Here is a 26,991-nt window from a genome sequence, read left to right as displayed (position 1 = left end):
AGGAGGGGGTGAGGGCTCCGGCTAGGGGTGCGGGCTCTGGCGTGGGGTCGGGGATGATGGGTTTGGGGTGCAGGAGTGGGGCTCAGGACTGGGGCAGGGGGTTGGAATGCTGGAATGGGTTCCGATCTGGGGCGGGGGGGCGGGAGGGAGTTTGGATGTGGGGAGGGATCTAGGGCTGGGGCCAAGGGGGTGAGGTACGGGAGAGGGTTTGGGCAGCACTTCCTGGAAAATGCCTCAGGTAAGTGGCCAATATGTCTTCTAGATGGAGGTACATGGCCAGGGGGCTCTGTGCACTGCCTCTGCCTGCTGGCACCACCCCGCTGCTCCTGTTGACTGCGGATCCTGGCCAGTAGGAGTTGTGGAGCTGGTGCTTGGGGCGGGGATCTGCGTGTGGAGCACCCATGACTGCCCTGTGCCTAGCAAACAGAGGGACATGCTGGGAGCAGTGCAGAGTTTGGAAGGCACCCTGCCTGCCCTGCTGCGGGCAGCCAACCGAACTTTTAATGGTCTGGTCAGCGATGAAAAGGGACCCTGGTGAGTCCAGTCAGCAACTGGGCTTTCCAGTTGAAATCCAGATACCTGGCAACCCTAATTAATAGTCAGGGGTTGTTATACAGTGGGAGGGAAATAGTTTCTAATGACTGGGAGCACTAGTTAAAGTGTTATACTAGCCAAGAATTTTTCAACTTCTAATGAGCAAGAACTTCTAGCAATAGATGTTGTTTGATGTAGGAGAAAAATGCAGGATTCCTTTGTAGCGTGGATATGCTTTTTCATTATCTTGGAGTCAGACTACCGTTACATAAGATCAATAACAATATAAAGAACAGAAAAGTAAAGAGAATTGGGTTTGAAAATCTAGTTCAAAGATATCTCCTGGTGACCCAGGTCAACATTCAATAATCCATATTTTTAAAAGATTAAGTGGACATAAGGATTTTAGTTTTGACAGCTTGGCTTTTGAGCTACTCTAATTCTGAATATCTCCCTTTTTCACTATAAGTTAGTCTTCAAAAAGAACTCTGGCCAGATGGAGATATAGGTGTGTTTATAGAAGCTGGCTGAACTGCTTTTGTAATAACATACTGGGCCAGAAGAGAAGAGGGAAAATTACAACTTGTAGAAATTTCTCTTAGGCTGTGAAATTCTGGGTGGAGACTAGGAGTAGAATTTTCAAAAGCACCCAAGTGACTTGGGACCTAGGCTCCTAAGTCATGTAGGTGCTTTTAACGTATTTTTATCCCTTTATCTGATTTGTCTGAAGTGTCGTTCACACTAATATTGCTATATAAATAATATGCTTCTGATTTGGTAACTTCTGCCTTTTTTTAATCTCTTCTGATTAGATAACTTTGTGTTTGCAGGTTCAATATTAGGTTAGAATTCTCCAAGTGATTATTTCTTTATTCTGTGTGACATAAGATTTTCTTGATGGATCCTGTTGCACAGTCAAAGTTTTAGTTAATTCAGTAACAAGCCCCAGATGAAATGGACACCTTTGCTCTTTCCTTTAAACCTATAGGTGGTTTAACGGGATCTAGACTCACCACCACTGGTGTCTCCTGCTAGTTGCTCTGAGAATTAGCTCTTGTCAGCTGTGGCGTGCCCTCTGCACGTGGTGTCTCACCCATTGTCTGCTCTTCTGATTTGGGAACAGTGTTGCTCCCCACTCGGCGGTGTCCGCTTCAGGGCACTGCCCTCTGGCAGTGCCCACTACTCCACTCTCACCCACTTCCCAGGGGGTTGGGGTGGGTAACAACAGTCCTTTTGGCTTGCACCTGCCTCAGTGGCCAATCACAACCCCAAAGTCTAGCCTCTCGCCTCCGGGGCAAGTTTCAGTCAGTCTCAGCCACACTCCTCCACGGCCAGGTGCAGTACAAGGGGAGGACCCAGGCCAATCTGCTACTCTGGGTCCTGACCCAGGGACCCTCTAGTGGCATCCTCTCCACCCTCCTTCTCTCCCCTTGTCTGACTATCCTCCCTGGGCCACTTCCCCTTGGCCCCCTGCACCTTCTCTGCCCTTCTAGTCAGGGGCCGCAGCCTGGCGGGCTAGAGTTCTCTTCTGCTCCCCCGAGCCTGCCCAGCACTGCTCTGTCCAAGGTACTACCTCCTTACCTCAGGAGCCATTCCTCCTCCCTTGCTGGTCAGGGAGAGACTCCCCTCTCCTTTGCTAGGCAGCCTTTATATAGGGCTCAGCCTGGCCCTGATTGGCTGCCTCTTTCTTTGCCCTGATTGGCTCTCCACAGGCCTTTGCTGATTGGCTGCTGGTCTGCACAGCCTCTCTGGTCTGTTCCAGCCCTTTTTCTCATGGAGTGGGGCACCCATCCCACTACAGGTGGGTTTTCCCATCTCAGTTATGGCTTGTAGTTCCTTATTCAAATCTTTAATTGAAGATGGTTGCAGATATTGCAAAAGGATAACAATCAACCACTTGTTAAGGTTGTTATAAAAAAGTTGACTCTAAAAAGAAGGAATCCCCTGTCTACCCCCGCCCATCCAAAAAAGGAAAACAAACTCCTCCCAAAAGACCCAGGTTTTGTTTTTCTCAAGCCTTCATAATCTCAAAATGCTTTGCTCACTTAGCATCAAATTAAAAACATATTGTAAACTAGAGACCACACCCATTAAGAAATTCCCGTTGTAAATGAGCCTTTCAGAAAGTTAAGAGGGTGGCCAAAATTCCATTATATTGGAGAGTGTCTAGCAGCCTTAGCTGTGGAATTGCTCATAACAAAGCTTTGTATGGTTTGCCTTATGTGATGGAAAATCCTGTGTGATACTATTGGCGCCTTGATTATCTCTCCTCTTTCTTTGATACACACCCCAAATCCTTGAGATGTTGCTTCTGTCATCACCCTTGTGCTCCAGTAGGGTAGTACTTCCTTAGGATCCATCAAAGCCACTCCTGAATTGGCCCAGTGGATTGTCAAGATCTGACATCAAGGGTTCCCCCTGTTTTGGGGGGCAGGGCAATGAATTCCAACTTCCTGTCTTCCTAAATCTCAGGAGACCAAACCTGGTTGTTTTATGCATAGATTTACAAAAGATTACAGTTAGGCTGGCACAGTGCTGCTAACATATTGTGGGAAAAAGAATGCTTAAATATTTAATATGGGCAGCAGATTTGTGTGTGTTTTGTTTTCTTTTGGTGACAGCAAGATTCATTGAAATACAAACAATATTGATGCATGAAAAAATATAAATCCTGTTACTACTTTTTCTTTAATTGCACCTCTCTCTCTTTGGAACAGTGCTACTTTTCTTTGTGTAAATACTCAGTAAACCTTTTTGTATAGGCAAATGTTATGCTTAACTAATATAATTTCTTTGAGATATGGATCCTGTAGTTGCTCACTGATTAAACTAGTTAGTCTTTATGAAACTGCTCTTGAAATAACTTGTTTATTACAGAACTTGAACACTTCAGAATTTCATTCATTTTCATTCCCATTTTTAATAACTCCCATAAGATAACTTTCAAATTCTGATAAAATAAATTTCCTCAGATGTTGGCTAAATTGTCTGATAGACAAGCCTTGTGTACACGTGGAAACCAAACTATTGCTGAAAATGTTTCTCATTAATGACTATTGAAAGCTATCTAAGTGCTTGTGCAAACGTGACTCAATACCATCTCAGAAAACATGACTGAGACTTTCAAGATTCAGGGGAGAAATGCCCAGTCTTTAAAAAGAGATGCCTAGTGATTTCTAGTTTCATGTATTCTTTCTTACATTTTTTTTTTGTAACCATATGTATTTGTATGTGAAGTCTGATGATTACCGTAGTGAAAGTGAATGTGCTCGGGGCTTTTATTTTTTCTGTTGTATTGTTAAAGCCTTGACTCAGAGCTTTCCCCTACTGCTATGTATCTAGTTACTAATAATTATTTGTTACAGTAGTGCCTAAAGATCCCAACTGATTTATTCTGTGTTTGTAGAGCATAGTGGGTCATGGTCTATGACTAGGGCTCCGTGGCGCTATGGTAATACAAATGATCATAATTTGGGGTTGACTGATTGTGCCAAACACTGTACAATGCTTACTAACAGTTCTATTTGCTGGCTAGAAGAGTTTATACTCTACATATCTAACAGACAAAGGACAGGAAGTGGAAGCCAACACAGGTGAGTGAAGTAACTTCACCCAGGCTCAGTGAGAAAGTGAGGGATAGAACCGCACATCTCCTGAGTCACAGTCCAGTCTACTGGGCCACTCTACCCTTTTTATTTTAATCCTCCACCTCCAAATTTAAATCTTTCGTAAAGAAAAAATCACATTTTAAAATCAGATCCAGCTAACTTGCAGCCAAAAGTTTTTAAAAAAACTGGCTGAGTTGCCTGCTGGACTGGTGATGTTGATTTTTCAGTGAGTTTTGGAACCCAGCGAAAGTTCCAGATGACTGGAAGAAAGCTAATGTTCCACCAATATTTAAAAAGACAGTCAACCCTCTGTAGTCTGTGTTCACTCCTTGTAGTTCAGCCAATCCTCACCAGCGGCTCCGAAGCTATGCCAACAAGCCCACTTCCTCAGTCTTTCTATGGTTAGGAAAGAATCCCTTGTGATTTTTAGAGAGGGTTATTGCACAAACAGTACTCTGACCTCTAACCTGTTACTATAACACAATATTTAAAAAGTGTAAAGAGGATGATCCAGGTAATTATAGTCCTGTCAGTCTGACATTGATTCCGGGCAGAATAATGGAGCAGTTGATATGAGACTCCATTAATAAAGAATCAAAGATAATATAATGCTAATCAACATGGGTTGATGAAAAATAGGTCTGGTCAAACTACCTTGATATCTTGTTTGTTTTGTTTGTTGAGATAACAAGTTTGATAAACTACCTACATGGGGAACAAATATTTGATAATGGGCTCTTCATTCTATCAGACAGAGGTATAACAAGATCCAATGGCTGGAAGTTGAAGCTAGACAAACTCAGACTGGAAAAAAGGTGTACATTTTTAACAGTGAAGGTAATTAACTATTAGAACATTTTACCAAAGATCATGGTGTGTTCTCCATCTGCTGACAATTTGAAAATCAGGATTCAATGTATTTTTTTAAAGATATGCTCTGTTTCAAATGGAATTATTTTGAGAGAATTGTGTGGGCTGTGTTATATAGAAGTTCAGACTAGATCATAGTGATCCCTTTTGACCTTGGAATTTTTTTTATTTTTTATTTTAAATCTTTCTGAAGATTTCAGTATGCCTTTCTGGAATTTACTCACATGAAGCTATGAAACAAACCATCTCACATATACAGTGGAAGGACTCGAGTCCAAAACTAAAGTTTGCTGTCCATCAAAGTAGTCAAAAAGCAGAATTAAATGTTGTGGTATAGTAACAGTTTAGAAGTCAGAGGTTTGTGCAATAACCTTCTTTAAAGATTGCAAGGGATTCTTTCCTAACCATAGGAAGGCTGCGGAAGTGGGCTTGTTGGCACAACTTTGGAGCCACCAGAGAGAGTTGGCTGAGATACAAGACGTAAGTGCAGACTAGAGAAGGTTGACTTTCTGTAGGTTTGGAAAATGATATAGTAGTAGTTAACTTTAAATGTTAGGTAAGATAACCAAATGGTCAGGTACAAAATGTAAGTGACCACTAATGACGGTTGTACAGGACCGTACACTAGCCATTACTTTTTAAGGAATATTTTCCTATATTTTTTTTTCTGTTAAAACAAATTCCCATACCAGTCACATTCTAATAGCTAATCTCCTACCAACCAGTGAAGACATTCTCTTGCCCCCCCACCCCAAATAAAGATGGATGTTTCTCTGTTGCTTAGTTCTGTATTTGCATTTTATTTATGTTGTGCTGTCTACAGTAAGGGTGGTACTTCTCATCCTTTTATCTGCGGTTTTGCTCCAGGTAGTAAGTCCAACTTTATCAGTTTTGTGTTTTTATAGACTTCAGGCTTAGTCTTGCTCTGCAGTACCTGATGGGTACCTCAGGGGTTCTTATCAAGTCAGCAAGTGCAGTGCCTGATTTTCCAAGATACGTGGCAATGTAAGCAGACTATCAGAGAAAAGAACTGAGCCCTTCAGTTTTTATCTGAATTTTACTTATAAAAACAGTATCAAGTTACATCTTGAAGTATTTATTTTACTTGCCATTGTTCATGGGTCACTCTTACACTCTCCTGAGAATAACTTTCTTTTCTGTCAGTATTGCCTCCGTTTAAACACTGACAGTCTGTATTTCTGTTTTTATAGAGCTTCAATTGATATGGCTTTTCTGTTCATTTCCTCCTTTGTGTGCCAACATTGGGGATGACAGCACAGGAGGGAGTAGTGTTCGTTAGTAAACTTGCTTCAGAGCCAGTAGAGAGAGCATAATTTTTTCAGTCACAGGCACCATGTAATAATGACCACTATCTTGTATTTCTGTAATATTCCAGTTAGGTTATAGCATTTTGAGAGGTCACATTGTGGGCTTCAACCCCTGGAGAAGTGGTGGTGGTGGTGGTAGTATGTTGGCTGGTTAGTTGTTATTTGGAGGGAAGATTAACTTGTAAATTTTTTTTTTTAACCCTGAATAGATTTTTGTGCATGTTCTTGCTGAACAGTTGTTTATATTTTGAGGTTGCTGATTAAAAACTCTGGATCCAAAATAAATGTTTCAATATTATTGTAGCATTTAGGGGTTCTAGTCATGGACCAGGACTCTATTGCACTAGGTGCTGCATAAACATGGCTGCCAAGTGTCAGTATAATTTAAAAGTTAGTCCAAGGGGCCTGATTCCAACAGTTGCTGAGAACCCACATCTCAGGTTTTAGACACTAACAAAAGGCCTGATGTCCATGCACGCAAGCAACCTTTCATGCACACACAGGAAGTTGGATGGGGAGGTCAAACAAACAGTTGAAGGATTGGGGAAAGGAATGCAACCATACCCTGATTGTAATGATTGTATTGTAATGATTGCCATCTACCTTGTTGTTTCTGTGGGTTTTTTTTTTTCTAAATACATAAACTAGCCAGCTGCCCCTTCTACAATCCTGGCCACTGTTAATTTCTTTTTTCCACAGATTCTTCAATATTAAACAAGGTATTTATTGTTTAAGTATTAAACAAGGTATAAATTCATGGTGGTTAAGTCCATAAATGGCTATTAGCCAGGATGGGTAAGGAATGGTGTCCTTAGCCTCTGTTTGTCAGAGGATGGAGATGGATGGCAGGAGAGAGATCACTTGATCATTGCCTTTAAGGTTCACTCCCTCTGGGGCACCTGGCATTGGCCACTGTCGATATTGGGCTAGATGGACCTTTGGTCTGACCCGGTACGGCCGTTCTTATGTTCTAAGTTACCTAAATAAAACACTTAACTCTCTAAAACATCTCAAAATATTCTGTATTTGTCACATGGTAGTGTGGCATTATGGTTTTACTGATACTGGTTCAGGTCCTTTATTCTCTAGGACTGTTAATGTATCCATTTTCATATATCTCCCTCTTATACACTTCCCTCCTCTCTCCCCATGACTCAAAAAAATGCCTGCATATAAATATATATGTATAAGCCATGGAATGCATGGTGTGGGGTGTTGTAAAACTTTAGGATGGCCTTTTTACTTTTGCCATTAGTGATGGAGCCACAAGTGTGTTTTGTGCAGATGCACCTGAACCAGTATCAGTAAAACCATAATGCCACACTACCATGTGACAAATACAGAATATTTTGAATTATGTAAAGTGTTTAAAGTTACAATTAAGAGATATAGGATAACAGCTTTACTTGCTTTGTTTCACCTTCTTGTGGCGCTTTCTGGCTGACAAAAGTAGAGACAACTGTTAAATTGAAGAAGTAAATTACACTTTCTAGGAAAGAGAGCTGTAATATCCCATTATTCATCACTACCTAAAATATTGGTTCAGTTTACACCGTATTTTGTGTTTTATGGTAATTGCTGAACAAAATTATAGTAACTCCACTGTGTAAGGGAATTTATAATGAAATATTAGAAGTCAAAATTGCATATGAAACAGCTTTTAAGGTGTTTTACTGAACTCTGTGGGTTTTTATGTAAATGTCTTTTTTGCTGAAACAAAGTTTGCGTAAAGAGTTGGTTGAATAAGCATTTCTTATGTTTTTTCATGTTTGTTCTTCCTTCCCTTCAAGTCCTGTATGTAAAATATCTGGCAAAATATTTAACTGATCTGCACAAATCACTTAAAAGGATCAGTCTTATGTAAATCTCTGGGACATTACTTAAATTACATCAGTTTGCAGAACATACTGTTCATGAGCAAAAATTAAATAGTTATATAGATGCCATATTGTTTTCTTCTTTTTTGTGATATTCTAAACTTTTAACCATTAATAAGGAGACTTTCCATTCAAGATTAAACTTTTTTCTTCCATTATAAAGAAATAAGTACTGAATACTATATATTTGTAATAGATATATCTCAGAAGAGTATAGTCCACAAGACAATGTTTGCGAGTATGCCCTCTATTTGAATAGGGCAATTTAGATAGTATATAGTGTAAACAATTATTGCTGGAATAAGCAAGTGTCTGTTAGTAGGGGCAATTTGTCATTTCAGTCAGCAGCCTTTTTCAAGATGATCATTCCTGTTCATGCTGTATTATCAGAATATTAGAGGATATGACATCTTGATAAAGCCATTAACTGAAATGTCACTTCCCTCTGCTAACACAACTTGAAAAGTATTTGCTTATTTGGATTTAAATGTGCACACACACAACTCCTATCCTGAGCTTTCAGTGGCCTTGTGTTAATTTAAAAAATACAGGCTAAAAATTATTGCAAAACTAAAATAGCAGCACTTTCTTCCTGTCTTTCCCTCTCTGTCCAGACACATTCATACCACCAATCAGTCAGCAAAAATATTAAAATTCAAATAAAATGTACTGTTAAAATCTCTCCAGCCATTTTGGCCCTCCCCAGACCTGAAGGAAATGAACTTTGAAGCATGCACATAAGTCAACACACTTGGGCAATTATAGACCAACATGGGGAGTGAATTTCGAAGTCAAGGGAACCTCATGGAGAACATGCTGCCAGGAACTAGAGGTTGAAAAAGGTGAGATGGGGAAAGACTTGATCAAAAGTTGTGAGTTCGGTTTTTTGTTTAACATTTTTAATATGAGCCCCAAGTTAGTCTTGGACTTGATCTGGCCAGGATTTTTGAATAAAGGTTGTTTTGAGGTGGTAGACTTTTGATGTGCAAAATTCCAGAAAACAAATTATCATGGAAATTAGTAGCCTAGAAATAATTGGAAGTAGGATTACTGAGCCCCTCTGGTAGAACTCTTCGCTCTGCAGTAATCCCTCTGGTTCACCAATCATTTCATTCTGCAGGGCACTTTATTAGAAAAAGATCCTCTTGTGAGCTTCTCCCTTACCAACAAGAAGGCCTGTTGCAAGGCCGGATTCTGCACTTGTATCCTGTGAAGTTACTGATGCCTCTGCAGCGTGGGTACAAAGCAGTACCAAATCAGAAGGAAGACTTTCTGCAAAAGACTGTGCACTTACTTTGCTTAGGTGTAAAACTTCATAAGGTGCAAGCAATAGAGAATCAGGTTTGGAAATTCTTATTTATTTAAAAAAAAACCTCATCGGGGATGGAGCTAGGGGTATTAAGGATTTTCCCAAATTGTGCAATTTTTTTTGTCTTATCAGTTTTATTGTGTTTATAACTACTTAGGATTACCTAAATACTGGTGTTTTAGAACACCAGTTAGAAGAAATATTCTTCTTTAGAACAGTTAGAAGAAATATTTCACTTTAATCTTCTCTGTGAACTAATTGAAACAGTACAAAGTGTGTGTGTGTGTGTGTGTGTGAGAAATTTGTTAATCAGCTAATATTGTGAAAACAGCTTTATTTGTACAATACGGAAAGAAAAAGAATAAATGTATTTATAATTTCAAAATGGGCAGAAATCAGTCCCTAAACAAGACTTGAACTTGAAAAGCCTTTATGATTGTCTTGCTGTTTGTGAGGGAGTAAGTTTGAAAGCCTTTTGTTTGTCAAGGATTTGTCATATCTGTTGGACTTTTCTAAAGAAACTAATGATTTGGTAGGACTGAGGTTCCTGATATAAAATGAATGGGAAATTTCCCATTTTGTTATCTACCTTCTAAAATAGGTGATTTTATATATCGATGTTTTAAAAATTCTCCTTTGATTTAAAAAAATTATAAAATGTACTTGCTAGTTTTGGAGCTGTAACAACAGCAGCTATTTTTCAGACAGAGATTTTGTATTATTTATCATATCTATCCACTACTTTCAGCTTTGTCATTTGATTGTTAGAGTTAATTTATGTAGCAATAGAAGAAAGGAGAGTCATACCACGCTGTTACTTGATTGTAGCACATCTGTTATAGTCAACCTCAGAGAATGTGCATGCTCATAGTTGAATTGTTATGGAGGAATTCATGGTTGTCTTGTGCTGTTATGTTGAACATTGCTGCCTAACATTCTTTTAAATTCTTAGGTCCAAATTCAAATCTCTTCTGTAACTCTGACTTCAGTGGATTTGCATAACAGTTGAATTTAGCCATTCTTATTATGGGGCTCGTTGCATGCTGGGTGGTCTGATAGAGAGAGGCCCTGCTGTCTCTCTTGCTTTTGATAATCGCTGTTTGTCTCAGTCTCTGCCAAGTTTTCACACATTCTTGGAAGCTAGTCATCAAGCTATTTCAATAGATTTGAACCTTGCCCCTCAAAGTGATGATTAGTTAATGACCTACACTACTGGATTTTAGAGATCTGCTTCCTTAAACTTTTGGATTTAAGGAATATTTTTTTCCTTTTAATTTATATGGTCCAAGGGTTCTTTTCGCAGTCCCCGGTGTTCCTTTGTGTAATGACTTTTAAAAAGTATTGAATAGTGGTAGGACAGTCTTGTACAGCAGGGATAGGCAACCTATGGCACGGGTGCCGAAGGCGGCACGTGAGCTGATTTTCAGTGGAACTCACACTGCCTGGGTCCTGGCCACCGGTCTGGGGGGCTCTGTATTTTAATTTAATTTTAAATTAAGCTTCTTAAACATTTTAAAAGCCTTATTTACTTTACAAACAGTAGTTTAGTTATATATTACAGACTTATAGAAAGAGACGGTCTAAAAATGTTAACATGTATTACTCGCACGCAAAAGCTTAAATTAGAGTGAATAAATGAAGATTCGGCACACCACTTCTAAAAGGTTGCCGATCCCTGTTGTACAGAATAGTATATGTCTGTTCCCATTTAAAAATGTTATTAAACTGGGGTTAAGGTTGAGTATTTCCCAAAATCAAACATTACAAACTCCAAAATTCAGAGTAAAGATTAAACTTAAAAGAAATTGTAGCATGTTAGGGAATGGTATGCATTAAGGCATCACAAAAACCTCAGTTGTGCCCTGTTGTGTGACCATGCAATAATGCTACAATTACAATTTTAGCACAGTAAAAGTTACAATATAGTTAGGGTTAACACAGGCTTTCTGTCTAGGCTCAACTGTTGTAAGCACTCTAAAGTCCATATGGTTGATCAGATTACCTTGACATTTGTGGTGTGTCATGGGGGCATAAGGGATGGTCAGTGCTCCAGATTTAGGACTATTTGATGGAGGCGTTCCAGAGATGCATCCTGCAGGGAGAAACGGAGAGGCAGAGGGAACTCTTCCTAAAGTTGACACATTCTAGTAGCTATTTTTCCCCCTCACAGATAAAGATTAGGGTTGTCAAGCGATTAACAAAAAATCACAATTAAAAAATGAATCGTGATTAATCGCACTGTTAAACGATAATAGAATACATTTATTTAAATATTTTTGGATGTTTTCTACATTTTCAAATTGATTTCAATTACAACACAGAATTCAATGTGTACAATGCTCACTTTATATTTATTTTTGGTTACAAGTATTTGCACTGTAAAAAAACAAAAGAAATAATATTTTTCAATTCACCTAATACAAGTATTGTAGTGCAATCTCTTTATCATGGAAGTTGAACTTACAAATGTAGAATTTTATGTACAAAAAAATTCATTCAAAAATAAAATGTAAAATTTTAGAGCCTGCAAGTCCACTCAGTCCTACTTCTTTTTCAGCCAAATGCTAAGACAAACAAGTTTGTTTAAATTTACAGGAGATAATGCTGCCCTCTTCTTATTTACAATGTCACCGGAAAGTGAGGACAGGCATTTGCATGTCACTTTTGTAGCTGGCATTGCAAGGCTTTACGTGCCAGATACACTAAACATTTCTATGCCCCTTCATGCTTACATTGTTTTGTTTTTGAGTGCAGTTATGTAACACAAAAATCTACATTTCTAAGTTGCACTTTCATGACAGAGATTGCACTACAGTATTTGTATGAGATGAATTGAAAAATAGTTTCTTTTGTTTATCATTTTACAGTGCAGATATTTGTAATAAAAATAATGTACACTTTGATTTCAGTTACAACACAGAATACAATATATATGAAAATGTAGAAAAACATCCAAAATATTTAATAAATCTCAACTGGTAGTCTATTGTTTAACAGTAAATTAAAACTGATTAATCGCGATTAATTTTTTTGAGTTAATTCTGTGAGTTAATGGCAATTAACGGACAGCCCTAATAAAGATCAAATCAGGGTCGCACATGCTTGAGAGTTACCCCCAACAGAGTGCATGGTACCCACCAACCCTTTGGTGGGAATCAAATGAATTTTGTTTAAAAAGAGTTTGCTTCTCCAGTTAGGCATGTGCCAAACAGCTTAAGGCTCACATGCCCATTCACACACCTAATAGATTACACTGAGCATGCACAAATGGAGGAGGTAAAAGGATTTGTTATCCTTCTAACACGCACTGACAATGAATGGTGAGATTGTCGCATGTCTCAGAGCTACTATTTCAGGCTGTATTCATCTCCACTGAGTATTCTTTTTCAGCTGAGAACATTTCACTGAGATGAGTGGGCCACTTCATATCTCTCTGAGCCTGCTATGCTGATGAGGAATATGTTGTGCCCCTCCTCTTCATTTTCCCTTTAATTTTTTACAATATTACAGTGAAGCATCATCTGTCCTCTAGCTAAAGTTGGGAAGCCCTTCCTGTTAAAAGGATGACTCTTAGTGCTCTAATATTTGTGCGCTTACACAAATTGTCTTGAAATTTGCTGTACCTCATGGGTGTATAGGGCAGGATTAATTATCCAAATGTGGGTCCATTTGAGCAAGGGGTTCCTGAGAGAGTTTCCAGGGGGAAAAATAATTCATTATATTCACAGATTGTAGCAGCTTTGGTGTTTTGAAACCTACCCTGGGCAGAAATCTGAGAATGAACTGTGAACATTTAGGGAAAAACCTGCCTCTGTCAAAGTTTTTGGGATTTGGTTTGGTTTGGTTTTGTCTTTTTGCTTTCTCTCCATATTGAAGAAATGTAATCTGAGTACAGCAAAATATTCAGAAGGCCCTGTAACTATTTATATTTTTGAAAAGAAAAAAGGTAAATTGCACAAGCAAATGCTTGCTAGGAGACTAGGGTGATTTAGAAATGCAAGAGTAGGTAGTAACTGGAAAAGGGGCTTGGGTTTGCAGTGAGGCATGGGGTATTATGGGGAGATAAAGGAGGAGAGGGAGGGGAGAAGATAGGTGGTAGCAGAGGAAGTTGGGAATTTGAGGGGGAGGGGTTGTCAGCCCTGAATTTTCCCCTTCTGTAAGTGTGCTGGCATCTGGGGGAGCCTTGTACTTCTGCAGGAGTCTGAGCCCCTCTCCCTGCCTTCTGTATGTCTGTGCTGGGGTCTAGGGGACCCTGTTCCTCTTGGAGCATCTGAGCCCCTCTCTCATGAGAGCTGGGATCTGGAGTGAGGGAACTGAAGGTAACACAGATTTGAACATCTGAAATCCAGAAAATGAATAGTTAAGGTGCACATCACTCCTGGATGGGATGGGGAGGCTGGCCAGAGTGTGTAGAGGAGAGGCTGATTGGGTGTGTCTAGCTGATCTTCTACACTACAAACTTTGGTCAGCGCCAGTTACGTTGGTGTACAGCTGCCACAGTTAGTATATCACTTATGTGCTTGCATACGTGGCTGTTTGTGCTGGTGGTGTGCATACTCACCAGAAGTGCATGTCAATGTAAGTGAGAGGCACACTGGGATACCTACCCATGGTGCAATGTGCCACTGCATGGCACAATGCCTTATGAGAAACTTTCACAATGCATTTTGGGATAGAAGTGAGTCATGTAGGAATGACTAGGGGCAAGTGGTCAAGTTCCCATCATACAACTTTCTCCATCTCATGATGTGAAACAGGTCCCAAAATTTTTTGCTGCTTTTTAAAAAATACACAAACCTGTGTGGAACTTTTCACTGTGCACCATCACTGACCGAAACATGGCACCTACAGAGCTCTGCAAATAAAGGACTCACAATCCTCTGGCATTTGAAGACCTGCAGAAAGAACCATAACATGGGGGGCAGGAAGATTTTGTCAAGGAGAGTTTGTTGAGGGACATAATGAAAACTAATTCCAGGTTGGTGGTGGTGTTCATTGAGCATCTGCAGACAGTGGAGCCCTGCTTCTGGCCTGAGAAATGAGCATTGACTGGTGTGATTGCATTGTAGTGCAGGTTTGGGACAATCAGCAATGGCTTGCAGAACTTTCGGATGCGACAGGCTACATTCCTGGATCTACGTGTTGAACTTTGCAACAGAACAGGGACACCAGTGGAGAATTGGTGGTGGTCACATAGTGGGAACTTGCAATGTGGAATTCGTGCTGGTCAGTGGGAAATCCATTTTGTACTTGGAAGATCTGCAGTAAGGGCTGTTGTCATACAAATGTGTAGGACCATTAATCATCTCTTGCTACGAAGAACTGTGACTCTAAGCAGTGTGAAGAATGTAGTGGATAGATCTGCAGCAATGGAGTTCGTGAACTGCGGTTGCGCAATAGACAGCGCACACATCCCTATTTTCGCACTGGGCTACCTTGCCACACAGTACATGAATAGAAAACGGCTACTTTTCAATGGTTATGCAAGCATTAGTGGATCACCAGGGTCACTTTATGGACATTGGTATGGGCTGCTCAGGGAAGGTGCATGACACTTGCATCTTTAAGAACACAGGACTGTTCAGAAAGCTGCAATCGGACATTTTTTCCTGACCAGCTGATTACTATTGGCCATATTGAAATGGCAGCAGTGATTCTAGGAGGACCAGCCTACTTCTTGCTCTCCTGGTTCATAAAGCTGTATGCTGGCCATCTTGACAGCACCAAGGAAAGATTCAACTATTGACTCAGCAGGTGCAGAATGACAATTGAATGTGCTTTCACTACTTGAAGGGACTCTGCTGGTGTTTACTCACTAGATTGGATCTCAGTGAGAAAAATATCCCAATAGATATAGCTGCCTGTTGTCCTGCATAGTATTTGTGAGGCAAAAATGCTGCCAGGGCAGAGGTGGAGTAGCTGTCCATGGACCTTGAACAGCCAGGCTCAAGAGCCATTACAACAGCTCAATGGGATGCTGTACAGTTGACGGAGCCCTTGAAAGAGCACTCTAATGGCCAGCCACATTAATGTGCTGTGCTCGACTATGCTTTGACCATGAACTTTTGGGGGCAGTTGGGAATTTTGTAGTGCCAGTTGTACACATACAAATATTGTGTCTGTGATGCTGGCAGACCAGATGCCAGCTCTTGCCAAGTCTTCAGGCATTAGCTAAGAACTGACAAACTTATAGCTGGATACCAGACTAGTTCGCTCTGTTAGTTTTGCTCAGAATAGGTATTAGCCTTCTAAGAATGGATTTAGTGTTTAGACTATGAAATGCTTGTAATCTCAGTTATAATGTCTATATTCCATGACATAAGAAAATATGTAAGTTTTGCTTTTTAACTTTGAAAATGTTTGCTCTGAGTTTGTGAACCCAGGCAGGGAATCATCCCCCTCATTCATCCAGGAGGACTGTCAACATTTAAGTGAGTCATTAAAAGACAAAAACTGTGTTAATTGTCCCATCCACCCATGGAAAAGTATGGGGAGAAGGCCTCGTCCCATTGCTTTGAGTGCTGGGTAATGGAAAATCTTTGTATCAACTATTTTTATCTCTTTGCTGCTTGAACTCTCACAGAGCCAGAGAAACAACAGAAGCCAGAGATCCCCAGGGGTTACCTCCTGGGTCCACCCTGAAAGATACTTTGAATTGAAAGATCACTACAACTCTGTCACTTCTAGGATCTAGATGGTAACTCATTTGTGTGTATGTTTGCTTGCTTTATCCTGTAAATAACTTATTCCTTTTTCCTAATTAGTAAACCTTTAGATAGTTTATTATAGGATTGGTTACAGGTGTTGTCTATGGTGTAAGATCTAGGGTACCAATTGATCTGGGATGGTCTCTTGGGACTGGAAGCAACCTGAATATGGTGTGATTTTTGGTGTAAGTGACATTTTTTTGTATTGGTGTACTTTACTTTGCCAGTCGGCTTCTCCAGTAAATGCTCCTGTGCTTGGGTGAAAGGGGCAACGTGTAGGCAGTTTCAGTTCCGCCCCTTTTCAGAGGTGCTCAGCGCAGGATGGGCCAGAGTCCACTCCAAAGTTCACTGGATCTTCACCACAAATTATAGGATTTGGTCCCTTTCCCCTTTTTTCAGACAGGGTCTGTGTCCCCTTCCTGTGAGGATAGAGACTCTGTTAGCTACCAGGTATTTTCATGGGAGCTGGGAAGCTGAAGAGCCTGCTCCATTCCTAGGGCTGCCCACTGAGTGGAGCTTCCTCCTCCATTGTTGGCGTGACTTGCAGGTGCTGTGGGGCAGGGCTTCTCCAACCCAAAGCAGCCCCTTAACCCCTCTGATTCTAGTGCAGTTTATACACCTCATCACAGGCCCTCTACTCTAGTGTCTGAGTGCCTCCCAAGTGAAAATAAAAATCTCAATAGGTTAGTGGTGTAATTTTCCTCAATTATTTCCCTAAGGCAGTTGGGGCTATGTATGTGTTTTGTTTAATTTCCTTCTCTAACTCCTCTTCAGCTCTTTTTCCTCATCTTCATCTTTGCTGTTTTTAGTTACAACTGTGCTAGCGCCAAGTTGAAGAAAGTTTTGCACTTAGTTTTGAGGGCCAAGTCACTGATTACTCTTATTCAAGTTTTCGGTTTTCTTAAGGGTTTGCTGTTCAGTCGACCCAGGACTGAGCTCAGCAGCTCTGCTCTTTTTGGCAGAAAATGAAATGGACTTCATTCTGGGCTTCACCTGGGCATCGGCTGCCTTCCTTTTGTATACACACTAAGGTGTATTGTCTTTTGGGTTATTTCGAAAACCGCAGAAGAAAATGCAAGTTACCAGATGCACAGATGAGTCTGGCTGACTACCTTTTATTATTATTTTGTTTATTGTGGTATCCACTGTGGCTAAACACTCTCTAGACATGCAGAGATGATGGTCTAGCAGGGGGTTGGACTAGATGATCTCCTGAGGTCCCTTCCAACCCTAATAATCTATGATTCTCCTTATGCATGTGGAGGGGAAATCCCTGACAATCTCAACTGCTGCTACCATATACTCCTTCAAATCCCTTCTTAAAACTCACCTCTGCCATGATGCCTACAAAATATAGCTTGCTAATGGCTAGACCAAAGACAACCTCTGACTGTTCCTCTTCCCCGTCTTTCCTTTTCTTAGTTCTAACCTCCCTATTTCTAACCCCAATTACAAACCAAAAAAACCCTGCAGTACATATAATAAAGTTGTGCCAGTACTTTACCATATTAACTTGCTTGTATGTTATAGCCACATCCAGTCTTGTTTCTGTGTTTGTACAGCACCCTGCACCAATGGGGTCCCAAGTCTGATTGAGGGCTTGGTATAAAAGCCCCCAATCAAATAAAATGAAGTGAAATAAATAAAATTAGTGAAAATAACTGTCTTGTTCACTTACCACATTAGGCCCGGATCCTACAAGTCAGCTCTGGTAGTGCACACCTTTTGTACATTGTTGTCAAGCCCCACTGAAATCAAGTGGATTTGATTGCAGAATCATGGCCTAACTTTCGGTGTTTTCTTTGCACCTCAGTTTGTGTTTTGTTTTGTCCCCCCCCCCCCTTTGGATGCATCAGATTCACCATCAAAGTCACATAAATGCTTGTTAGAGAACACATCTGAATGAAAATTCATGCTGTGAAAAACATTTATTTGAAGAGAAAAAAATGTCAAAGCAGTGACTGATATGAACTCTGTGTCTGCCAGTCTAGCCCTGGGAAACAACAGGTTTCATTGGCAGCCCAGCAAGACTGAAGGGAGAGAATGGATAGAGGGCCCTCCATTCTGTCTGATAGATGTGTGACCAAGGTGGGAGCAAAGTCTACAAACATGGGGGGGAGGGGGAAATAAGGGATCCTGGAGCTCAAGAAATTTGAGAACCACTGGGTTAAGCAACATATCTCATTCAGGTTTCAGAGTAGTAGCCGTGTTAGTCTGTATCCGCAAAAAGAATAGGAGTATTTGTGGCACCTTAGAGACTAACAAATTTATTGTAGCATAACCTTTCCACTACATGCATCCAATGAAGTGAGCTGTAGCCCACGAAAGCTTATGCTACAATAAATTTGTTAGTCTCTAAGGGTATGTCTACACTATGGGATTATTCCAATTTTACAGAAACTGATTTTTGGAAACAGATTGTATAAAGTCGAGGGCACGCGGCCACACTAAGCACGTTAATTTGGTGGTGTGTGTCCATGTACCAAAGCTAGCATCAACTTCCGGAGCATTGCACTATGGGTAGCTATCTCATAGTTCCCACAGCTTCCCCCGCCCATTAGAATTCTGGGTTGAGATCCCAATGCCTGATGGGGCAAAAAACATTGTCGCAGGTAGTTCAGGGTACAGCCTCACCCCTCCCTCCGTGAAAGCAACAGCAGACAACCGTTTCACGTCTTTTTTCCTGGGTGAACTGTGCAGACACCATACCACAGCAAGCATGGAGCCCACTCAGCTCAAGACAGCAGTTATGAACATTGTAAACATGTGCATTCTCGTGCAGTTTATGTTGAACCAGGACCTGCAAAACCAGGCGAGGAGGAGGCAGCTGCGGCAGCGCGGCAACGAGAGTGATGAGGACATGGACATGAACACAGAATTCTCTCAAACTGCGGGCTCTGGCGCTTTGGAGATCATGCTGTTAATGCGGCGGGTTGTAACTGTGGAACGCTGATTTTTGGGCCCGGGAAACAAGCACAGACTGGTGGGACTGCATAGTGTTGCAGGTGTGGGACAATTCCCAGTGGCTGTGAAACTTTTGCATGCATAAGGGCATTTTCATGGAACTCTGTGACTTGCTTTCCCCTGCCCTGAAGCGCCAGAATACCAAGATGAGAGCAGCCCTCACAGCTCACAAGCGAGTGGCGATAGCCCTGTGGAAGCTTGCAACGCCAGCTACTGGTCAGTCGGGAATCAATTTGGAGTGGGCAAATCTACTGTGGGGTTTTGCTGTAATGCAAGTAGCCAAAGCAATCACTGAGCTGCTGCTACCAAAGGTAGTGACTCTGGGAAATGTGCAGGTCATAGTGGATGGCTTTGCTGCAATGGGATTCTCTAACTGTGGTGGGGCGATAGATGGAACCCATATCCCTATCTTGGCACTGGAGCACCAAGGTAGCCAGTACATAAACCACAAGGGGTACTTTTCAATGGTGCTGCAAGCACTGGTGGATCACAAAGGACTTTTCACCAACATCAACGTGGGATGGCCGGACAGGGTTCGTGACGCTCATGTCTTCAGGAACACTAATCTGTTTAAACGGCTGCAGCAAGGGATTTACTTCCCAGAATAACAGTTGGGGATGTTGAAATGCCTATTGTTATCCGTGGGGACCCAGCCTACCCCTTAATGCCATGGCTCATGAAGCCATACACAGGCAGCCTGGACAGTGGTCAGGAGCTGTTCAACTACAGGTTGAGCAAGTGCAGATTGGTGGTAGAATGTGTATTTGGACGTTTAAAGGGACGCTGGCGCACGTTACTGACTCGCTCAGACCTCAGCCAAACCAATATACCCATTGTTATTGCTGCTTGCTGTGTGATCCACAATCTCTGTGAGAGTAAGGGGGAGACGTTTATGGCAGGGTGGGAGGCTGAGGCAAATCACCTGGCCGCTGATTACGTGCAGCTAGACACCAAGGCGATTGGAAGAGCACACCAGGAAGCGCTGCGCATCAGAGAAACTTTGAAAACCAGTTTCATGACTGGCCAGGCTACGGTGTGAAAGTTCTGTTTGTTTCTCGTTGATGAAAACCCGCCCCTTGATTGACTCATTCCCTGTAAGCAACCCACCCTCCCCCTTCGATCACAGCTTGCTTTCAAAGAAAATAAAGTCACTATCATTTAAAAAGCATCTATTCTTTATTAACTGATTATAAAAAGAGGGAGAGAACTGACAAGGTAGTCCGGGTGGGGTTTGGGAAGAGGATAGAAGGGAAGGAAAAGGCCACTTCAGAAGTTCAAAATAACAACAGCCTTTTGCTTGTGCTGTCCACTGGGGTGGAGTGGGCGGGTGCACGGAGTCTCCTTCTGCCCCCTCCTCCCCTGCGTTCTTACACGTCTGGGTGAGGAGGCTATGGAACTTGGGGAGGTGGGAGGGTGGTTATACATGGGCTGCAGTGGCACTCTGTGATCCTGCTGCCGTTCCTGAAGCTCCACTAGATGCCGGAGCATGTCAGTTTGATCATACAGCAGCCCCAGCATTGCATCCCGCCACCGCTGATCTTTCTGCCGCCACCTCTCATCTCGAGCGTCCCTCCTGTCCTCACGGTCACTGGCATCTTTCCTGTACTTTGATACTGTGTTCTTCCACTCATTCAGATAAGCTCTTTCATTGCGGGTCAATTCCATGATTTCAGAGAACATTTAGTCTCATGTCCTTTTTTTCTGCTGCCTTATCTGAGATAGCCTTCGGGACGGAGGAGGGAGGCTTGAAAAATTTGCAGCTGCGGGAGGGAGGGGAAAAAAGAGAGAAGTATTTAAGAAGTTACATTTTACAGAACAATGCTTATACTCTTTCACGGTGAACAACACTATTCACATTACATAGCGCATGTGATTTCAGTACAAGGTAACATTTTGCATCTTAATATTGAGTGCCTGCGGCTTTGGTGTTAGAGATCACAGACGCAGGTCCGGGCAACAGAATTCAACTTGCATGCGGCCATGGTAAGCCATTGTCTTTTGGCTTCTGCAGCCTTCATAAAACCAGCACCCTCCTTTCCCACATACCAACCAACGCCCATTGAGTGCTGCGGCTTTCCTGTTAACGTGCAGCAGCAGAAACCAAACTACACCCCCCATCCAATTCTCTGGGATGATCGCTTTACCCCTCCCCCCACTGTGTGGCTGGTATCAGGGAAGATCCCTACTAGCCAAACATGAGAGAGCTCAGTGCCAGTCTTCCTTGCTGCCTTCCCCTCCCCGCCCCCACCCAGCTTGGCTAACTGCAGGGAAGGATTTCTTTTCAGCCACAGGCAAACAGCCTAGTAGGAACGGCCACCTCTGTCCCCTTAATTAAATTCCCGTATTTCAACCAGGTTACCATGAACGATATCACTCTCCTGAGGATAACACAGTGAGAGAGAGAACGGATGTTGCTTGAATGCCAGCAAACACCGGGACCATACGCTGCCAGGCTTTGTCATGCAATGATACCAAATTACTTGCTACTAGCATGGTGTGGTCAAGTGTCCTACCATGGAGGACGGAATAAGGCTGCCCTGCCCAGAAACCTTCTGAAAAGGCTTTTGGAGTACCTCCAGGAGAGCTTCATGGAGATGTTCCTGGAGGGTTTCCGCTCCATCACAACACGTTAACAGACTTTTCCAGTAACTGTACTGGCTGCGAATGCATCCCAAGTCCTCAGGGCAAATTAATCATTAAAAAAGCTTGCTTTTAAACCATGTTTTATATTTACAAAGGTACACTCACCAGAGGTCCCTTCCATGGCTTCATGGTCTGGGATACTGCCTTGGGAGGGTACTTCAGTCAGGCTGAGAAAAAAATCCTGGCTGTTGGGGAGAACGGAGTGCTGTGTGCTCTCCACAAGCTCGTCGTCGTCGTCGTCCTCATCTTCCAGAATCCTCAGGCATAGCTGAGATTGCCCCCTACTTGGAATCCACAGTCAGGGGTGGGGTAGTGGTGGCGGCCTCCCCTAGAATTGCATGCAGCTCAGTGTAGAAGTGGCATGTCTGCAGCTCTGCCCTGGACCTTCCATTTGCTTCTTTGGTTTTCTGGTAGGCTTGTCTGAGCTCCTTAACTTTCATGCGGCACTGTAGTGAGTCCCTATTGTGGCCTCTCTCCATCATGTCCTTGGAGATTTTTTCAAATGTTTTGGCCTTTCGTCGTTTGGAACATAGTTCTACTAGGACGGAATCCTCTCCCCATGTAGTGATCAGATCCAGTACCTCCCGTACAGTCCATGCTGGTGCTCTTTTTCGATTCTTGGACTGCATGGTTACCTGTGCTGATGAGCTCTGTGTGGTCACCTGTGCTCTCCACGTTGGGCAAACAGGAAATGAAATTCAAAAGTTCGTGGGGCTTTTCCTGTCTACCTGGCCAGTGCATCCGAGTTCAGATTGCACCATTGTGACCACTCTGGACAGCACTGTGGGATAGCTCCCGGAGTCCAATACGGTCGAATTGCAGCCACACTAACCCTAATTTGAAATGGCAATACTGATTTCAGCGCTATTCCCCTCGTCGGGGAGGAGTACAGATATCGATATTAAGAGCCCTTTATATCGAAGTAAAGGGCTTCGTTGTGTGGATGGGTGCAGGGTTAATTCGACTTAACGCTGCTAAATTTGAGAAATAACTCGTAGTGTAGACCAGGCCTAAGGTGCCACAAGTACTCCTATATCTCATTCAGACAGTGAAGCAGTGACAGCTAGAAGTAGAACACAGGAGTTTATCTCCATCTCTTACCATTAGACAACACTTTGTACTTACAGGTTAAATAGCTGCAACAGCTATATCTATGGAACTAAAGATAAGTCTGATTAGTAATGTAGATCAAAGAGAACAATTCATAATTTTTATCACTGTTTAAATTTCTCCCTATTTATTAAACTATTACTGTCTTTTGTACAATATATCTTTTTTCCCCTCATGTAACAGAAATTTAAGAATGAAAAGCGAGTAAGAAAGTATTCTACTTCAGGTGATACCATGTATGTAGGTCAGAGTATTTTTTTATGAGTTTAAAAAAAAAAAAAAAGATTCCATGTGAGGCTACACCTCTGAGTTCTGTGTCATACATATTACATAAAATCCAGGTTCTTCAGTTATGGGTGTATTTTTTTAATTCCCCACCCTCTAATTGGCAGATGGAGATCAAAATCAGATTCCTCCAGTCACTCAGAGGTATGAAAGCCTTTCTTTGTTTTGTCTGTAGGAAGTGGCTGTATTTTTCTATTAATGTGTTTTATAGCTGCATAGTTAAGCCGGCAGAGTCAATATTGGATTTGTCATTTGCTGCATCTCCCTACCAGACCATAACAACAACTGTCAGTGAGGTCTGTTCAGAAATGCCTTGATCTTTCTGCCGAAGGTTTGCGATCTGCTTCTTTCTTCATCCCTTTACTAGTAAAGAGCTCAAAGTCTGTAGGGTTCTTGCTGTGCTCTCTTCACTGCTCTTCTTACATGTCCTTACTTTTCTGCAAAACTCAGTGCCCTTGTCCACGTATGGTTATACAATTAAAAGAGTTTTTTGGGTGTTAGAGGAGATGTTTTATCGTTCCTTAGGCATACTTAGTTCAGGGGAGAGTGCTTGATAATTATCTCTCCAACACCAGTGTGTTCTATTTTTATCCAGCAATGACAGACCAGTCCTCCCACACTCATGTTAACCTTCAAACACAGCTTCTAAAAATGATCTGAGAAAAGCAGACTATTTTATGGAAAAATATAGCTGTAAAATTGCACTCAGCCCTTATTCTTTGTATTCTTTTGTTTGGGGAGATACAGATCCAAACTATGGTGCAATCTCTGAAACTGAAGACAGCTAATGTAACTGTAAGAGTGTTGAGTGGAGTCTGTCGATGATACTTCCAAGTATGGTACATTAATCTTTGTTCTGTCTGTCACCAAGCTGTCAGTTAGTGACAGTTGTTTTGTGATGTCTGGAGATGGGCTGAGGCCACCAGCTCACTTCCCATAGGTCATTGAATAGCTGTTATAGGGAAATGAATTTAAAAAAAAATTAATGCTTCTTATTTAATAGAGCTACTGTAGGATGGAGAGCTATTTGTCTCTTTCATTGGGTTCCCATGCTGTCAGTGTCATAAATGACTTTTTTTTTTTTAAAGGAAGAACTGCCACTACCATTTTGGTGGGAATATTTTGCTTTAAAAGCTCAAAATTTGCTTTCAGGGAATATTCTCCAATATTTGCTTTAAAAATATGTGTGTCTGAACACAAACTTATCCCTGTAAAGAAACATATTTACCAGAATTGGAGCTTGGTGAAATTTTTTGGTTGAAACTTTTTCACTAAAAATGCGGATTTGGGTTGTCTGAAACATTTTAGTGAATTCATGTTGATTTAGATGAATTGTTTTGGTCAAACATTTTTTTGGGGGAATGTTGAAATGAGCCATTTTGACATTTTCAAACTAAACGTAATTTTTTGGGCTACATTGATAAGGGGACTTAAGCATCATTCACAAAATGGTAATGGTGGTTGTGCCAAGTGGTTAGGGCACTCACCTGGGAGGTGGGAGACCTGGGGTCAAGTCAAGAGTGGAGGATTCAAACCTTGGTCTCCCTCCAACATCCCAGGTGAATGCCCTAATCAGTGGGCTCTTGAGTGGGGGGGGAACAGGGGCGGAAGTGCATATTGCCAACATCTCCTTTCTTTCCTGTTTTGTGATCAAGCCTCTCATTTGCAAATTCCCTTTGCTTTTATTTTTAAAATTGGGTAAAATGCCCAAAATTGTAAATTTTAGGTGGAATTAAACGAGTTTGACTCAAAATGAAACTTTTCGGACTTTTTAATTCACTGAATGTTCAAAAAAATCTTGGTTTCAGGTTGACTGGAAACCAGTTTTTTTCCACAACTACCAAAAATATAAAAAATCACTTACTAGTACAGCTCTAGCCAAATTGTCTGAGGAAACTGAACACACCAGGGAATGCAAGTGAAGCTAAAGCAAGTGGATTCAAAACTTTGAACAATTGGGGAAATGTTTGGTAGTATTTGACCAGTTCTAAAAACAACTAAACTGTTTTTAATGTATGTTGAGCTTTACATAGCAGCACAAATGCATGTTAAGGGTCATTATCAGCTTTGAATTTTTAAAAAACGATCAATTTCAAATATATAATTCTTTTATGAAACATCATTGAAATTATATGTCCTAGAATAGCTTTAAAAAATTCCTTTATATAAATAAAGTACAACGTTTTTGTTTGTGTGGGGATTTTTTTCCTGCTCCTTTGCTGTTTAAAACTGTCACCTGGGCAGGGTGAGAATAATCATACTAGACAAACTTAGGTCTTTTATTTTCTTCCTCTCTGTGCATGTGACTGCCTGCTGTTTCTTCAGTGTCAGCTCCGCTACTTCTGTTAGCGGAGAACACCCTCTTACAGAACCTAGGGCAGAGTATATATGTGAGCTCTTCCTCTAAAGCAGTGTGCGATCTGTGATTATCATCATGCTAATGTCACAGTTTCAAGGTAACTGCACCTGTATTTTTCCCCTCCGTGGTCCTACAAGGGCACCCACTTAAACGTTTCTGGCTTCCAGCTGTCACCTCTCTTGGGTGGAGATCAGTGTCTCACTCCCTTCTGACTGGGGGTTTTGAGGCTACACAGCTCCCTGATCTACACTGTGCTGTTCCCAGCAAGCCAGTCTGTCCAAAAGGCATTTCCTATGCTTGGCTTTTCAAGGGCTATGAATAGTATATTGCCAGCAGTTACAAGTTACCAGAGATGTCCTTCTAAGCAAACAAATTTATTCTGAAGGTGAAAGAATTTCAGAGAGAGCATATAAAAACAAAAGAACCGACATGCACGCTAAAAAGCTTACCAGTCATCACCCTCAAGTGACAATGTCAGTCCTTCAAACCCCACAATTGGCTTTCCTCGTGGTTACAAGTTGATATCAATTTTTAGTCTTCAGGAATCAGAACAAAGTCCCAAAGTAAGTTTAAGATTGGGTGTTTTTCTGGTCTCTGGAGAATTCAGTTTGAACCAGAATATGTGAGCTTTCCCAGGAGTTGGTCCTCTGTGGAGGTGTTATCTGAATAATTTGCCTTAATCATCCCTTACTATTTTCACTTCCTGGAGCTGCTGTGTTAATCCTGTGGAGTGCACACAATCCCTGGCCTGCAATGATGTATAAACCATTCATGCACTTAATACGATATGGTCTCCCAGACAGGACAACTTCCTCCAATCTATCTGGCACAGCTACAAAATGAGACAGGAAGTGAAACTGACTCCACCAAGTTCTGTCAAGTGGAGACAGTAAACACAGTGGGGGAAAAATACTGTTTTTCTAATTCATTACAGTAATTTTGAGGAATTACTTGGGCTTCCTGGAAGATATGCTGTAGTCAGACACATGTTGTTGGGCTCAGTACAGGGGTAAATGGGTGAAATTCTATGACTTGTCTGATACAGGAGGTCACGTTAATTGATCTAATAGGGATCAAATTCTCAGGTAGAAATGATTTTTTTTTTAAATTGATGGTGTCCCTTTCATAGAACATCAGAGCAGTTGGTTCCAGGTTCCATGTTATTACGAAGTGACATTTTTGTAGTGCTTTGAATCTTCAAAGTGTCTTACAAGTATTAACAAATTAATTTCTTCCAAGTTTTAAAAAAAAATTCTACTTTTGCAAGTTGTGCTTTCACAATAGAGATTGCATTACAGTACTTGTATGAGGTAAAAGAAATAGTATTTTTCAATACATCTTTTTTACAGTGCAAATATCTTGTAAGGAGTGAAACAGTATCTTCAAATTTTGATGGG

At 41.4% G+C, this 26,991-nt stretch overlaps 1 protein-coding gene and 1 long non-coding RNA gene across 8 annotated transcripts in view; one reads left to right on the top strand and one right to left on the bottom strand.

Annotated features, from left to right (window-relative positions):
• The window catches only part of LOC120400666, a 40,419-nt gene extending 38,269 nt beyond the window's left edge, over positions 1–2,150 (bottom strand). Inside the window, exon 1 of one of the 2 annotated variants that reach the window (XR_005595954.1) lies at positions 2,116–2,150. This is a non-coding gene — a long non-coding RNA (uncharacterized LOC120400666). Of the gene's footprint in view, positions 1–1,547 lie in introns of both variants that reach the window. The other variant, XR_005595955.1, reaches the window with a different exon arrangement.
• LOC120400663 (palmitoyltransferase ZDHHC14) overlaps positions 1–26,991 on the top strand; it is a 326,414-nt gene that overhangs the window by 59,082 nt on the left and 240,341 nt on the right. The window lies entirely within an intron of this gene.

Source organism: Mauremys reevesii, linkage group 3, assembly GCF_016161935.1.
Source record: "Mauremys reevesii isolate NIE-2019 linkage group 3, ASM1616193v1, whole genome shotgun sequence".
Lineage (NCBI taxonomy): Eukaryota > Metazoa > Chordata > Testudines > Geoemydidae > Mauremys > Mauremys reevesii.
Note: the sequence above shows the minus strand (reverse complement) of the source record. Positions and strands in the feature narration are given on the sequence as shown.